The sequence below is a fragment of the Eurosta solidaginis genome, chromosome 4 (assembly GCF_040869045.1).
Source record: "Eurosta solidaginis isolate ZX-2024a chromosome 4, ASM4086904v1, whole genome shotgun sequence".
Taxonomy (NCBI): domain Eukaryota; kingdom Metazoa; phylum Arthropoda; class Insecta; order Diptera; family Tephritidae; genus Eurosta; species Eurosta solidaginis.
In genome coordinates this window covers 33,874,467-33,887,828 of record NC_090322.1, presented here as the reverse complement: position 1 = coordinate 33,887,828, position 13,362 = coordinate 33,874,467, and the positions used below count along the sequence as shown (strand labels likewise).

Below are 13,362 nucleotides of genomic sequence, written 5' to 3'. Positions count from 1 at the left end.
GCTTGAGACGCCATGACACTTTTCTTTTTATCCGTACTTCGTTTTCAAGTTTTTGAATTCATCTTGGTCGTACGATCACCTGCCGGAAAAGGCGGGCTCAGTGGTCTAATTTTAAAAGTGGGGATGAAAATCGTCGGCGACAACAGTGCCACTTGCTGTGGCAAGGACGTCATAACTTCCCGTGGCGGCCTATTATTGGGAAGTCTCCATTTAAGTACAGCGGAAACATCCTGGATTAGGAGGTTGGTAGTTCTTGGTCACCGATATCCCGCAGCCTTCTATGAAGTGAAACAACGTAGGTGCAGGCCCTTAAGTGCAGGCGCAGGCTCAGCCCCAAAGTCGGGCGCTATGGATTTCGGCTAAGCCCTCACACCAAGGACAAGGTGCCTGCTATGAAGGCTATGGTAGGATCGCTCCGAGAATGTTTGCGGGGCTATTAAAATAAATATGTGAAATGCTTTCGGAAGGGTCTCCAAATCATCCCAAAATAATACAGAAAGTCACGAAATGAGCACGAAGGGATCGCCAAGACCATTCAGAAATGAAGGGTCCCCAAATGATCCCGAAATAGTCCCGAAATGAACCTGACGGGATCCCGGACAGAGCCCGAAGTCCACTCAGAAATTATGCCGGAAGGGTCACCAAATGATCCCGAAATAGTCTCGAAAAGTACCGAAATTACCTTGGCGGGATCCCGGATTGATGCCAAAAACCATTCAGAAATGATCCCGAAATAGCCCGAAATGACCCCGAAGAGATCCCGTGCAGATCCAGAAATGATCCCGAAATAGTCCTTGTTAAATTCGTATTTACATGGCAACTCTAATTTTCATCTGAAGACATTTTTGTGATTACTTTCCACTTCATGTACTTAAGAATTCATTTTATATCATCTATTTTCTGTTGTACAACTGAAACATTTTTCCATTCGTAATAAACGTTCAGACGTGTGCCGAGTTTTTCCTTTTGTTTCCGATCTCCAACAGTCCCGAAATGACCCCGACGGTATCCCGGACGGCTCCAGAAATGATCGCGGAAGGGTCCCTTAATGATTCCTGAAATAGTCCAGAAAAAGTCACGAAATGAATCTGACGAATACCGAAAACCAACCAGAAATGATTCCGGGTGGGTCCCCAAATGATGAGATGAACAGACATTTAAATTCATAACAGCCTCATTAACACTTAGAACAAGATCTTGATTTTGTTAGCCCACTTAAGTTCGAGCGGTGTTGTTACTCAAAATTTATTGCACTGCTCCCAACTCTGGTTATGTGGGAGTATACGATAGAACATATTAGAAGTTTGCAAACAAATAATACGAATTAAGTGCACGCTCTGTACATATCATAAACATAGAAAGTTCCTAGAATAATAAAATTTCTAAGAAAAAAAAAGCTGTGTAAATATGTTTTATTTTTTCATCATTGGCGACATTGAAATTACCAAAATTACCATTGAATTACCAAACATTTACTCAAGCTTAAATGGGTTGAGTTGAAATTTTTCTTTTCTATAATAACTTTAATTCAAATGCGGAAGTGTTTTTATTGTTCAAATTCCTGGAATCTGGAAGGAATTGGTTTTGTTTATTTTTTATTCACACGACTCAGTTAGGTATAAATAGCGCCCACAAAATTTAACTTGCTTAACTTTATACTAAAAAAAATAGTATTTAACTAAAATGTATTCACTCAATCATAACGCGCTCGTCTTTGTCGTGGTTAGCTTAATTTTTGTTACTTGTACAAGTTCGGAATTTCGCATCATAAATGGACATAATTGGCATATAGCGAATAGCGCATTCTTGGTTTCAGTAAATTATTCCGGCGACTTTCATTGTGTTGGTTCAATAGTCACTCCGCAGAAGGTGGTAACAGCTTCGTATTGTATGTGGAATTATGACCAGAGTTCCCTTTCTATTATAGCTGGTGTCACCAATTTTCGTGATAAAGGGGAAGGTGAACAAATACAGCAGGTGTATCATGTATTTTACCCACATGAACTTAATTCCGAAAAATGATATTTAGATATAGCTGTGGTGAAAACGATTGGTTGCTTTATCTGGACTCATACAGTAAAATTTATAGAATTTTGCTCTTCTTCATTAGAACCGGACACACAAATGGGTGGTGTTCGTCTGTACTCCAAACTACTATCCTTCATACAAAATCAACGTCTTACTGTACTTAACGTTATTCGTGGACTAATATGGCTTTAACAGATGAAATGTTTTGTGCTGAATATCCTGATACTGATACGGGCAACAAAGATACTGGGGCACCGGGTGTTGTGGATGGACGACTTTGTGGGGTGCTATCACAGAATCTGGGTAGTTTAGACCACCGTTTTCCGACTATATTTACAAAAATTAAAGATGTTGATGTTCTAAACTTTTTATATTGGGCTATGTTACAGCCCTAGACCTAGATCAAAACAGCGATCAACTCAAAAAATTGTAATGTTTAGAAACGCGAAAAACTGTCTGCCTCCAACATATTCGCCAATGCAATTTTTATTCTTTATGAAGCCTTTTCTCACTGATTAGTGGAGATATTTATAAATCGAGTATACCGGGAATTGAGAAGCCTGGTGATACTCATAGCTTGCAGATTTTTGAGTTAGCTCTCTTTTGGTCGAGGTGTGCGTTATATTAACTGTAGAGTGTTAATTTATTATTCAACTGTTGAGTGAAAAATCACCCTAACTCGCCTAAAAGCCTCATTTCATAAACGCACCAGCGTCATAACATATAAAATTTAAGCTCGTGAATAGAACGTTTTCGAAGCGGAAACTGCGATATGGTGATATTTCAATTAGCAATATTTCATTTTGTGTTATCTACAAATAAATGTTTATAATTGCTATTTAATAAAATTTTTGTTTGTATTCAATTAAAGTGTGACGCATGCAAATGCCTTAAATGTAATCATATGTTTATAGCGGTCGTAGTATATCGGCAAAGTGGGTTACCAAAAATGTTAAAACGCTTATTTGGCGATTAAGAAAAGGAAGAAGTTAATAGTAATTAAATATAGCTTCAAGTCATGATCCAAGCTCTATCTCATGACGTTGTTGTTGTTGCTGTAGCGATAGGGACACTCCCCGAAAGACTTAGTGTTTAGGCAGGATGCCTAACTTTTTCCGCATCTGTCTGCGATCCCCCCAATGCAACCCTGCGAATCGATACTCGATACTCGAATTAATTTGTAACCACCCACACCCTCACCGCCACATGCATGTGCATGCATGTACATGTACGTGTATGTGTGTTTTTTGTCAGCACTCATGCATATGCATGTCGGGGTTGATGTGTGGGTGCCTTTCCCCTCCAAAACGGAGGATTTTGCGGGTCAACGGTTGTAGCTTGCTATACAACCGGCCTCTTTGATTTCAACAGCCAACCAGTTAACATCTGCCGCCAGCGATCTCTGCCGTATTTCTGCGTTTATTCAGGTAATATTGTAACTATTGCTAGTTTTACATTTACCCAATAAATCACATATATTATAACGAGAAATCTCGTCTATTTGCTTATTTTCATTTCCAACCCGATTACTCCCGCTGAGATCGACCCGGTGCGCCCACCTCTCCAGGATTAGACGCACACCGGCCGAACATTTGGTCCATCTTCACCAGGAATTGGAAACAGCACCTAAATTACAGTCCACAACAAAGCATCATAGCTGACCGCACACACATTTCAAATTCCTCACAAAAAATTCATCCGAAAAAGAAGTTTGCCCACCAACGAAAAGTCTATGATATCATACCAGCGTGAAAAAACACTGAGAGATTAAGCCATCTTGCCACATCAGCACCAGTACACGATTCGCCACAAAAAGCCAGAGTAAGTGCAATATTTCTTGCCACATTTTTTTGGTTAAAATAATAAATAAAGTGCGAAAAAATCAATTTAATCTTTTTCTTTTCAAGCACTTTAATTTTCACTTGTTCAATCGACACAGTTTTTACAACATTTTTCACTGAGTTTTTCCACTTTTCGTCGAGTTTTTATATCAACGCGCGCACTTATTTTTTATACTAAAATTGACGACTGAAGTGGCGACTGACCCCCTTTATTTACGCAAAAGACGTTGTTGTTGCTCTCCCCTTCTCCCTGCTTTTCGGCACAAATAAAAAATAAACAAATTGAAAGCGTTAAATAAAGAGTTTTTTCAATATTTTAATCATTGTTGGTTGGGTGATTCGCACAGGTTTTTTCAGTTTTACAACCCCTTTTTAATTTGATCACAAATTTTAATCCATGAACATGGAATCATATATTAGATTGGCCGATCGAATAATCGAATTCGAGGCCGATTTTAATGACATCAATGCGGCTCTGCACACTGTACACACTCTTGCAATACAGCAAAAAGAGTTGCAAGCTAAGTGGGAAAAAGCAGAGAACGCCCTAGAGGAGTTGCTTGGCTCTGACACGCTCGACGCAAAGAAAATTGCAGCGGTCAAGATCAAGCATAAAGCGACATATGCCGTATTCCTGAGATGCATGTCAAACATGGCTGAACTTCAAGCCAAATTGAAGGAGGAAAAAGATAGGGCAGTCAAACCTGAGGGAGAACGCGCGCGCGAACACAGTATCCGCCTGCCAGCTTGCGATACTGAGGTATTCACGGGCGACTACCTATCTTGGCCAACGTTTCGTGACCTGTTCACGGCCATCTATAAAAATAACAGTCGCTTAAGCCCGGTAGAAAAGTTATTCCACCTTAACCAAAAAACCCAAGGTGAGGCAAAGGACATTGTCAAGAAATGTCCTTTGACAAATGAAGGCTTCGAAACAGCCTGGAAAAACCTATGTGAGAGATACGAGAATAAACGGATTCTCGTGAACTCACAACTACAAATTTTGTTTAATTTAAAAAAGATAGATAGCGAGTGCGGCAGCTCTATCAAAACCTTACAGCGCGACATAAATAATTGCTTGGCATCTCTAAAAACACATCAGATCGATGTTTCAAATTGGGATGCGATTATTACCTATTTATGTTCGACAAAATTACCTGAAAATACGTTGGCTCTATGGGAGCAGAGCATTGACCACAAGACGGACATATCCAAGTGGGAGGATATGGACAAATTCTTGTCAAATCGTTTCCAGACACTTGAAACCGTGTCTGGTTTTACAGGGAATGCCACTTCTAAAGTGCAAAAATCAAACACGTCGCGCCAGTCGACGGAAAACCCTACAAAAAGACTTGGTGCTTTTCAAACCAAAGTAACCAAGCAAACAACAAAATCAATATGTAAAATGTGCAAATCTACGGAGCACAGATTACGCAACTGTTCACGTTTTTGCGATTTAAATCCGGTAGAAAGGATTAAATTCGTCAAATCCACAAATGGCTGCCTGAATTGTTTATCCCCAGGACACACAGTGACGAGGTGCACCAGTTCGTACAACTGTTCCAAATGCCACTCTCGTCACCACACGCTCCTGCATGCGGACACACTTCAGCAACCGGCGGTACGAAATCCTTTCAAAGATGCGGATAATGCCCCATCAACTTCGGCACAGGCAAGGAAAAGACAGGAATCGGGACAACCACCTTCCTCTGCGAATCAGAATGTCAAATCCTGCCATGCCAATTCCAGCACAGGCGTGCTATTAGGAACTGCTCGCGTACACATTCACCATAATGGTACAGACTTCTCCGCGCGGGCATTAATTGATTCTGGGTCTGAATGTTCCTTTATAACTGAAAGACTGAAACGCAGAATCAATTTGCCAGCGAGGAAAATGCATGCCCATGTTTCAGGCATCACAAATGCGGTGTCAGCTCAGGTGAAAGAAGCCTCCAACATCGAACTACGTTCACCAGTGGATCCCTGCTTCAGCCTGACTACACCCGTACTAGTTCTAACGAAACTCACTGGGAATCTTCCATCCTGCCATATCAACGCAATGACTATGCAGGCATTCCCAGACTTGATTTTGGCAGACAAGAGGTTCTACGTCAACGAAGACGTAGACCTCATACTTGGCGGAGACATATATCCCCACATTATAATGAGCGGTATAAAGAAGAATGTGCTAAACACACTCTTAGCCCAAGAGACAGTGTTCGGTTGGATACTAACCGGTCGTATCGAATCACCGAATCCAACGAAGAGCATTATGTCTTTTTACAACGAGGTTGCGTTAGACAATCAACTCAAAGCTTTCTGGGAGGTAGAAAATGTACCCAAAAATAAAATATTAAATGAGGATGAAAGGTACTGCGAACAACTATTTAAAGAAACAACGCAGCGAAGTGAGAATGGAAGGTACACCGTGTCACTACCATTCCGGCAGGATTACCCTAACAATATTAACTTAGGACCATCCCTGAAGCGTGCATGCTCTCAATTCTTCCGGAATGAGGGGCGGCTAATAAAAAACCCAGATTTAGGTAAGGAATATGTTCGAGTGTTATCAGAATATGAAACACTCGGACATATGAGAAAATTGAAAAAGAATATCCCATCCGACGATTCGGATCATTACTTCCTGCCCCACCACGCCGTTGTAAAAGCAGAAAGTACAACCACCAAGGTACGCGTAGTATTTAACGCCTCGAGCCCTACGGCCAACGGTAATAGCTTAAACGATATTCTCCTCCCAGGCCCAGTTCTAAAAGCCGATCTACCCATCCTTATCTTACGTTGGAGACTATACTGTTTCGTCTTCAATAGCGACATCGAAAAGATGTATCGACAAATTTGGGTGAACGAAAATCACACCAAATTTCAACGTATTGTGCATCGCACGTCCCCGAATGACCCTATTAGTCTTTATGAATTAAAGACGGTTACCTTCGGAGTGAATTGCGCTCCATATCTCGCGATAAGAACGCTCCTACAACTGGCAGACGACGTGTCAAATTCACACCCTACAGGGGCTAGCATACTAAGAGAGAGTATGTACGTAGATGATGTTTTATCTGGAGGACACACAATAGCGTCAACCATCAAAGCAAGAAACGAGATTCGCGAAGCCTTACACTCAGCTGGCTTTCCATTACGCAAGTGGACTTCAAACTGTAAGGAAATTCTAAAGGACATCCCCAAATCGGATTTGCTCAGCGAGGATTTCTTAGCGTTCGAAGAAGCTAGTTCGGTAAAAGCCCTGGGAATACGATGGAACGCTCACTCAGACGTATTTTATTTCAAGGCAGGAACCCTGGAAAATGGCGAAAACATCACCAAACGAGCAGTCCTATCCGCTATAGCCAAACTTTTCGACCCTTTAGGCTGGCTTGCGCCAATGGTCATTGTGGCAAAAATACTCATGCAGAGTATTTGGTTAGAAGGCACCGCTTGGGACGACCCAGTATCGAGCAGTACGCTAGAACAATGGAAAACCTTCACCGACCAATACCATGAAATCGATAAAATCAGGATACCTAGATGGGTCAACGTTTCACCAGGAACCGACATCGAGATCCATGGATTTTGTGACGCATCCGAGAAGGCTTATGCAGCAGCCATTTACATGCGTGTCAAAACGGATGATAATGTCTGCACAAACCTACTTCTAGCCAAAACCCGAGTAGCCCCAGTGAAAACTCTTTCTCTTCCACGATTGGAACTTTGCGGAGCCGTGCTGTTAGCGGAAATCACCGAATCCATTTTCAGAAACCTGAAGTTGGGACCAGTGAGAGTTCACCTTTGGACGGATTCAACTATCGTCCTCGCATGGATAAGGAAACCGCCCTGTTCTTGGTCCACTTTCGTCGCACATCGGATCACCAAGATCATCGACATGGTCGGAAATAAGGACTGGTTGCATGTAAACTCAGAATCTAACCCAGCAGATTTGGGTAGCAGAGGATTACCTGCGTCTGAATTGGTCAACAATTCGTTGTGGTGGCAGGGACCTTCTTGGCTGCAAGAAGACACTTCCCAATGGCCAGCACAAGAAAGTGACTACATCACCTCCGTAGAGGAAAAGAGGGCGAAGACCTGCGCAACAACAACAGTAAATACTATCGATGTTCTTCAACGCTTTTCAGACCTACCTAGGGCTTTACGGGTGCTCTCATACGTAATGAGGTTCTACCGAAGAACTCACCCCAAAACAAACAAATCATTTCAGGTCGAGTCACCTTTAATCTCTCCTGATGAGATCAAATCAGTAACTAAACTCTTAATTAAAATCTATCAGAAACAACATTATAGTTCCGAATATAATGATCTAAAGGCCGGAAAACCAATTGGAGGGAAAAGTGCAATACTCTCACTTAATCCCTACTTAGACCAAGATGGCATCATTCGGGTAGGAGGGCGACTCGGGGCGTCAAAGGACTTAGCCTTTAATGAACGCCACCCAATCCTCCTCCCATACAACTGCAGGTTATCCCGTCTTACAGTCCTAATGTTTCATCAACAAAGTCTGCATGGGAAAATCAACTAATGTTGCGTCTGATACGCACCCAATACTGGATACCTAACATGAAAACCATGATTAAGGCAACCATTCATAATTGCAAAGTTTGCACGATACATCGAAAGCGTGCTCAGACCCAACTTATGGGCATTCTCCCTCGTGAACGCACGACATTCAGCCGTGCATTCACGAATACCGGAGTCGACTTCGCCGGACCCTTCGACATTAAAAGTTACCGCGGCAGAGGGTGTCGACTATCCAAAGGCTATGTCTGCCTTTTCGTGTGTTTTTCCACACGAGCGATTCATCTGGAGGCCACTACTGACCTCAGCACCCCATCATTTCTTGCGGCTTTTGCCCGTTTTATATCTAGACGCGGATGTCCCAAAAACGTCTACTCCGACAACGGTACAAACTTTGTCGGAGCTTCACGATCCCTACGATCGGAATTTAAAACTTTCATTTCACATGCCCGAGACAATGCTGTCTCGAAGTACAGCCACCAGTCACTCACTTGGCATTTCATCCCTGCGGGCGCTCCCCACATGGGAGGGCTGTGGGAGGCTGGAGTGAAAAGCTTCAAAAGCCACTTCAAAAAGATAGCCTCACCACACAAATTTACATTCGAGGAATTCCATACACTCTTGTGCCGCATCGAGGCATGCCTGAACTCGCGGCCGCTCAGCCCGGCGTCCAATGACCCGACGGACCTAGAGCCGCTCACCCCAGGACATTTCCTCACTGGCAGCCATCTCCTGGCTCCGCCAGAGCCGGATGCGAGTGAGAGCCCTGCCTCGATGATAAATCGGTGGCAGAAACTCAAAGCCCTCCATCATACTTTCTGCAAGCGATGGAAGGTGGAATACCTATCCGAACTTCAAAAACGAGTGAAGTGGAAGCATCCCAAAGAAAACATACAAGTGGCAGATCTCGCCGTCCTCAAAGAGGACAACTTATCCCCCAACGAATGGAGGTTAGGTAGAGTCGTCAACGTACACCCCGGCGAAGATAACCGAGTTCGCGTAGTCGACCTCATAACAGAGAAGGGTCAAGTCAGACGACCTTTGGTCAAACTGATCCTCCTTCCAACGGAGAAGATGGACTGCGAGAAGCCCAATAGCTCCTTATAACAATCCCTCCGTTCCTCTCCTTCACCCTCTTCCGAACTCCACCTTCCTATCGAGACCCAAAACGAACCCAAATTCACTCGCTCACCCAGAGCGAGGACACCAGAAAACACCCAGATTCACTCACTCCCCAGAGCGAGGACACCAGAAAACACCCAAATTCACTTACTCCCCAGAGCGAGGACACCAGAAGATCCCCAAATTCACTCGCTCACCCAGAGCGAGGACAACAGAAAATCCCAACTCACTCGTTATTCCAGAACGAGGACATCAGAAAAGCCTACCGCAGAAGGGCGAACCGACCTGCCACAGAATCCAAGGGCCTTTTTACATTTTCAAACTTCCACCAAATCCACCCAGGTCCTCAGAGCACCATTGTAATGGTAAGCAAGTTCGCACTTGAGTATGAACAGTACAGACACCTATACCATCCGAAACCTAATTTAACGTTCATCACTCCACGTCAAAATTCACCTAGGCGATCGATTCGCGTAAAAATGTCGTTAGAACCAATGGAGATGCCATAACGAAATGTACTCGTTGAGTACGTTAAGTTATTCACTCCGTAGGCTCGGAACCTACGTCTCTATTAAGAATGTGGGGAATAGTTTTATATTTGAAATACTTTGCACCTCCCGAGGTAGTATCAGGTTAACGGGTTCCAACTATTCTAAATTAAAGTTTTATTCGCAACACTTCAATGGATATTTAAGCGGGAAGGAGCCTTCCGAAATATCAGAATAAAGGGGTAAATACTCCCTGTGTAGCAGACCCGCACTAAGGCTTGACTCCTCTGCCAAAGTCAGTAGTGAATCAATAGCACCGTCCGTCGTCAGAAATATCGCGGACGTGCCAAGGCAGGCGCTCAGGCCCCAAAATTGACAATTCGCAATTGAATCAAAGCAAATCAAGGCATTCAAACCGTGACACAAAAGGGGGAAGAAACCACATATTAGCAACCACTACACATTAATATTTACTCACCGTCGTATTCTTCCAACGTCCCCTCGAGCCAGGGTGGGCGCATCGCGTTTTCCTGGTGATTTTGTTGCCGATTAACACGTCAAACTTAAGTGCGCCCAATATCACCATTCAACTGTTTTTCCATGACCATTGCTTGTTAGAATTTCTGGAGCCATGTGTCACAATACCTACACGTACACTAAGTTGATATCAATATCTGTTTGTATGTAATACTCAAAGGACATATATTTACCTAACTTAAAATTCTTCAGGAGCAGTTGATTATTATAACTATGAAGTGCTTTTGCAAATTCGTTACGATGCAAATTTTCAGTATGCATGGCGCATAACACATTTGGATCGTCGGTGAGCAAGTTGGTAACCTTTTCAATGTATCCATTTGCTCTGGTGCATACTTAGAACTGGTGTATACTTCCCATCCACAACACATAACGTCTATTTGATAATGGATGTGGGATCACACCCAAAGATATCGTTCAATTTCTGATGCATTTGCATTATATAAGTATGAGCAAACATGCTGCTATGTAATTCTGGCGCCGAACTGTAATGCGGCCGTTATTCTTACTCCAACTGCTAAAACGTGTTATACACAAAGCCAAATTAGTATCTATCCCACACAGCGCGCCTCCTAACTTGGTCTTTCTCCTGCTATTAGTGAACACCATTCGTTATAACCGACGTGCGTCCGTAGGTGCGTCGATATTTAGCATCCACATGCTTGAGATAATAGGTGTCAGGAAATAGCGCACTAACACTCCCACTCGGCGTATACGACGCCGCATGATTGTTCTTTTCGCGTACTTCCATCAGTTCGGAGAATACTTCAGGTGCTATTTTCTTACGTGTATTCAACATTGGCAAGACGTAATCCAATTTGGAAACGAGTTGCTGGAAGACTTGTTTATCTTTTGTTACCAAAATTGAGTACATTGAAGCAGCCAAACCAGATCCATATGAAAAAAAAACCACCAATACGTGTGCCTAAGAGCTCTTCGGGGGTATACCAGACCAGAATATATACCGATGGTGTGTACCTATTACGCACTTGATTGGCCAGCGACCAGGATTTACGTCTTTGCTTTTCGAAAGTCTCATTGAATTGTGTCATAAAAGCTTTTTCAACATCACGATCGAAATATGTATTCGCTAGTGTAACATCATTGAATCGTTCCAGGCCGAGATATATGAGCGCACGTTTCGTACTTTTGCAGAGCAGGAAATCATTGAAGACTACACGCGCCATTTATTTTTGTACCAGCTTACAGAAGGGTGTGCGAAAGATTAGCGCATCAATATTGTCCAAACCCACTTGTGCTGCATCTGGATGTTTCTTTTCGAATTTTTTGCGATACAATTGATAACATGTATCCAGCGCTGAGAGATAGCATCGTACTGATAATTTACCGTCCACCGTAGGATATTCTGAACTCATCAGGTTTGTAGAAATCATATACATGCTCCATATGCGTAGCGCGTAAGCCACGTTCAAAGATGAGTAATGCATTTGGTCCCACCAACATGGCTATGGCGCCAGCGCCACCTGTGGGACGCGCTGCACCTTTTGCATATACAGCAATATCAGCACACACCGCAAGCGCATAATGTCCATCCCAACTGGATGATTCAATCCAATTAACTGAGTTGAAGAGTGCTGTGGTACCACCATAGCAAGCGTTCGTTGCATCGATGCCTTAATCGGCAAATAATTTCATTAGTACAGATTTCACTGATTTTGATTTGTCGATGATGGTTTTCAGTGCCCACTTAAAGTCGTCCAATATCTTGGGGTCTGATCTGATGGCGGTCTATTAATCGCGAGACGACAGTAAGGCACAGTGAGGCGACATCTTCGCGATCAGAGCAGAAACCCATGTTCGATTGTACCAAACCAACTGTGTATTTTCCAGCTGAAGCACAATCGAATTGTTCCAATTCTGTTTGATCCATGTACTGGGAAGGAGATGCCACCTCAATTGCGCATGTAAACCAGCATTTTCCGTCCACATTTGTACAGAGGGAATGAATGTTAGAGGGGTGACTAAGGTATCGGACAGTAAATTGCAGATTCAAAGCTGATTCGTAAGTGGTTTTTTAGACTATGTTTTGATGAGGATTGACTAAAATGTAAAAGTTTAGTAGATCTTTAACTCAGCTTGTAGTGCAATGTGCCCATCGATGCTATGTTATGTACATACATAGACATACTATTTGTTTTATTTTATTACATGCATGCAAAAACTCAAATCATTGACCATATTACTATTGCAAATTTGTAATAAGGTACAAGGTACAATTGTATATGCCAGCGCTTTGCATGCGTACATTTCTTAGAAGCCCCGCTACGAACAATTGGGAAAAAGTTACGAAGTTATGTTTGGGAAACAAAAGTATTACGGTAATTTGTTGCATGACGGCGGCGACGCAAGTATGTTTAATAGTTATCTGAAATGAAACAAAGAAAAAGAAATTAGCAAATGTTTAAAATTATTAAAAGGGAACGATACCGGCATACTTACCCATCACACATTTTTGGTCTTCATAAAGGACATTCATTCAAAAATGTCTGTATACTCATTTCCATGAATGAATGACATTTTTGAATGAACGAATCAAGGTTGCCACTCGGTGCCATTTGCTTTTGTCTTTTCTTACGCCGTAAACACATTACGCGCGACCCCATGGGAATACCAATCGGATCCGTGGGATCCAACACACTCGAGTGCTAGGACCCGAAAAACTTTACTTTTCTCGACAAATGAAAATTTTGTTTTACTTTGACAATGTGGTGCATAAAAACACAATCAGAATCAGCTTTCTTGTGAAAAAAAAAAAATGAACGACTCGAGAGCGAAATAAT

The 13,362-nt window shown here is 42.6% G+C and overlaps 1 pseudogene; it reads right to left on the bottom strand.

Moving 5' to 3' along the window:
* Positions 1-13,031, bottom strand: part of LOC137249577 (hydroxymethylglutaryl-CoA synthase 1-like) — a 147,760-nt pseudogene extending 134,729 nt beyond the window's left edge.
* Positions 13,032-13,362: the final 331 nt, after the last annotated feature.